Consider the following 4,575-nt stretch of genomic DNA (forward strand, 5'->3'; position numbering starts at 1 on the left):
ATTAAAAAAAAAAAAAAAGGCTTCAATTCTCTTAAAGTTTATTTTTCCTTATAAACTCTAAGATCATTGACCCAGTCTCTTGTGTTCAGCTGTAACAGTTCAGAGAGAAAATACGACTTGAAAACGTCCTTTAGAGTTCAGGAGCTCATGGCAGAGACCTGGTGATGTTTACCTGGATATTTTTAAGTTGACCTGTTGGAAGGACAAGAGCCTCTGGAGATTCACTGGCGTAAAGGTTTGATAAACTTGTGACTCAAAGTTTCTCTCTGCCTCAAGGAATCTGGTCAGGAGTTTGAAAGTGCTTCATCAGGGCTGAATCATTTTCAGCAGTTCAAAAGTGAGACTGCAGTTCAGTGGTGCTGCTGGCTCTTCTTTCTCCAGGGTTATTTCAGGAGCTTTCAGCGTTTTAATAGGAAACTGAAAACTGAACCAAATACTTTTTATCAAGTGTAATAAATGTACATGTGGTAAAGTTGAATCTCAATCAACACAAACAAGCTGCAGATTTACAGCCGGGTGTCTCTGCTGTAAATAATCTTCAGATCATCAAATCATCACCTTGATTATTTTATTTTTTAAATCTGATTTTTGTCTGTTTTGGGACCACCTGAGTTTTTCTTGTTTATACATTTATTACATTTTTAACATTCAAAATGAGCTCTTTTTATTTGAATATAAACTGAAAAGAAGATGAAGTGGTGACATACTTCTTGAGGCCTCTGAGTACTGTGATGAATGTAGCGGAGATATTATAAGATCTTCATTTTACAATCTGAGACAGAGATGATCTAATGGGTGAAAGTATTGGTCCTTTAAATCACTGAGCTTAATGTTGCTGTGAGCTCAGAGAAGAGGCTGTCCTCTTTTTAAAGCATGTCCCAGTTTAAATGTCACATTATTTGTTGGATGAAAGGTTTACAGAGGTTTTAAAGTTGAGGCTGAGGGGATGGTTTTCTTTAGGGAGTCATGCACATCTGCAGTTCATCGGGATCTGTGCAGATAAAACACACTTTTCCCTGTTGTCTCATGTTGTATTGTGTTGTATACAACATATTGTGTGTGAGTTAAATGTGTTTGTCCTGTCTGCATTGACTCAGTGACACTTATGGGCAAAAAGAGTCTGGATGAGACAGCGGCTGGGGAGACACAGTCAACACAGGGGGTCTGTTCTTCAGCGAGAACTGGAGGTGAGATTTTCACTGTTAGTTTTAACATCTGCCAGCAGTAGGATGCTAGCTAATGTTAGCCTCAAGGGCTAGAAAGTTTACTGTTGCGTAGCAACACCGTCAGCTGCTCCGGGACTGGCATAATCATAAACGTAATCATCCAGATTTTAAATCATCAGACATGTCTGACATCACTGGGGCGGCCCTGATGAGCCTGGATCTGTGAACCCCTCACAACATCTGGGCTAAACACTGGTACCGACCAAAGTCAAGGACCAGAATTCTAGTCCAATTGTCAGAGAGGGGGGACAGGCCCAGAACTCCTGCTGACTAAAGGGTACATTCCTCATGTAGCCTCAAAGTTGAAATAAAAACACTTTACTTCACTAATTGTTTCTTGTGGGTTTCTGTTGCAATAAAATGTGGTTTTGTGGAAAGAGGCTGATGATGAATTTAGAAGTAAATATTGTGTCCCTGTGGAGATTCATCAATATTAAAAAAGACTTTATGTGTTTGAACCTACCTTCAAATAACGCAGCTTTGTTTCCACTTTGTGTTTTGTGTCTAGGGATGTTTTGTTTGGCTTGTGTTCTTTTTGAGAAACTTTGAGTTTGCAGCATTTTTTTTGCTGTTTTTTAATCTTAAAATCAGCAGCAACAAGGAGCAGCCCTTTGTTCAAACCCATACAACTTCATTTAAATTCAAGTGTGGATCCCAAAGTTTCCAAAAGTTGTGTATAAAATATTTAAATTTATGGAAGATGCGGCGATCAAAAGGAATAATGGTTTTAACCACCTTAAAAGCTCCTTCTAAACACAGAGGAAGTACTTCACTTAAGGCAAAGGAATGTATGACGATATTCAAAAAGCATTTAATTCATTAAAAGAGGAAAACAAGATTTAAAAGAAGGAAGACTGGACATTAAGGGTTTATGTAGCTAAAATAGTTTGTGGGGGACACAGTGGTTTCACTGATCACCAACAGAATCCAGTAAATGTAACAGATAATACACAGATGCCAGTTAAATGGGGGATATTTTGGTGTGACAGCCCTGTCTCTTTGACTGTGTGGACTGACAGCAAATCCTCAGTAACACACAGGAGCTGCTTGTCCTGGAGCAAAGAAACAACATATTTCTGAGCCGAGACTCAGCGGGAGTTTGGCAGATCCCTGCAGGAGGCAGAGACTGAGGAGATTCTGTGGTTTGGGTGCTCGCGGCGCCACAGAGATTACCAAGACGGTTAAGCAGCTGGTGTGGCGTTTTCAATTTCAATAAGTGGAGAGATTCTCTGTGGTTTTCAGAGTTTATTCCTCAGATGAAGCTCCGCTCCGGGACTGACGTCAGCACACAAACACTGAGCCAAAGAACGATCTGTAAGGTCTCAACCAAAGCCTGAAAGTCAGACATAAATGTAATATTTATATATATATATATATATTTGAATTTCCATATGTAAAAGTGAATAAGTGAATATTATATTATATTATATATTATATAATATTCTCTTGAATGGGAAAGTATATATGATATAAATGTATATCTTCATATATCCAGAGGATGTATATATGGTGACAACATCACTCCTGTCACAGGGACGTACATGTCACATATAACATGTACAAATGATAGAATATTTTATGGATGTGACACAATATATAATAAAATTAACCATTAAAATATCTAATTGTGACTAATTGACTGCTACTAAAATGGCCTGAAGTACAATTTAAAGCAAGTGTCCACATATAATGAAATCTGAAATAATCAGATTCAAAACTTACAGTGAAATGAAAGTTTAACATTTTTATGTTTTTGTACAGATGGATATCTTTTTTATGGCATCCCTGATAAAGTTTTGGGCCAGTGTGATTTTCTTAAATCATGAAATCTCGGTTTTGTTTAATACTTTGTGAGAAACTGTGAAAATGATGAGAAAAAAAGTCATTGAGCAGAACACAATAAAACGTGGAAACAAAAGGCATCTCGATCATCAACACTTCAAATCTCCAGTTCGGCTGAAATCCTGAGAGAGGGGAGGGGGCACTTTGTGATGAAGTGAGTCGAGGACATTCGGGACGTTTGGATAGTGCTCAGGTGGGAGAGCTGGAGGTGCGGGACAGACCGGGGAACCTGTAGTTGTAAATGTGCCGATGGTTGTGGCAGTTGAGCGTTTGGCAAATGGAGTGGAAACTCCATCTGCTCGGGTGGGGGGGCAACTCGTGTCCTCACACAGGCGACGTTTTGCTCCCGTTGCCTCAGACACACGGTCAAACTTTGGTCACTTTGGCTCCAGTTTAAAGAGTTCAGAGGCCCGACCAGGCGCGAAGCGGCGCCGCATGACTGACAAAAGCATAAGCATTACTGCTGCTAACAGGACGTGAAGCAGTCTGCAGCCCTGCAGGTGTCGTGTGAATCTCTCCCAGTGCTGCACATCGGCACAGACACGTTAACATGCTGCTTTTATGGGGTCGTGTCAGCAGGTGATTTATAATGCAGTGTAGTGGAGGAGCAGCGATGAAAGGGAGATAATGTGTGTTTTGATTTATGAGTGAGGGAAAGGCATCAAGAGAAAGGTACAGGATTAACAGAACGGGGGGGGGGGGGTTGGAGAATAAAAGCCCCCACTCTGCACCTCATGTAATTTAACTCACTCTCTTCCTGACGACATCAGGACGTTACAGGAGGTGGTTTGTAAAACACACGGGCATCACTCAGGAGAAACTCACAGACATCAAACTGCAAAGGGATTTTATTCAGTGTGACTGACACTTCCCCAAGATATCAGTGATAATCAATCAATCAATCAATCAATCAATCACCTGATGTGAAAGATGAAGGGGGGGAGAGAGAGACTACCTTCTACCTTCACTTGATCAACACCACAGCAGAAAACTGCTGAGGTCACAGTCACTGAACCAGGGAGGAGACCTGAAGTTCATCAACATCAGCACCGCTCCAGGTCACATCAGTGTCATGTGACCTCCAGGTCCCTGCTGAGTTTGTCCTGTTCGAACAACTGACCCCCACCCCCCACCCCGGAGAAAACATTATTCTCACCCTCCTTTCCTGTCCACACTCACCTTGCCTCCAGCTCTCTCTGACTCTCCCTCTGTCTTTTCCTTTTTGTCTCTTTCTGTTTCCATAGTTCAACGCAAAAAAACCTCAACACACAAGTGATAACAACCTGTCGTCTGGTTTTGTGTTATCTCTAATTAAAAATTAGTCACACATCGGGAGGTGACGGCAAAACACTGGTTTTTAATTGTGTTTTTGTCTTAGTCGCACAAACTTTGTTTTCTTTGACCTTTTCTTTTTAATCCATGTGTCATGATCAGTTCCTGTTTTCCCACCTGTTGGTTTCATGTGGACGTACAGGTTAACACAGATCCTGTCGCAGACTGCTGCCTT

Source organism: Trachinotus anak, unplaced genomic scaffold, assembly GCF_046630095.1.
Source record: "Trachinotus anak isolate AG129_WGS33_773 ecotype Australia unplaced genomic scaffold, CSIRO_AGI_Tana_v1 ptg000023l, whole genome shotgun sequence".
Taxonomy (NCBI): domain Eukaryota; kingdom Metazoa; phylum Chordata; class Actinopteri; order Carangiformes; family Carangidae; genus Trachinotus; species Trachinotus anak.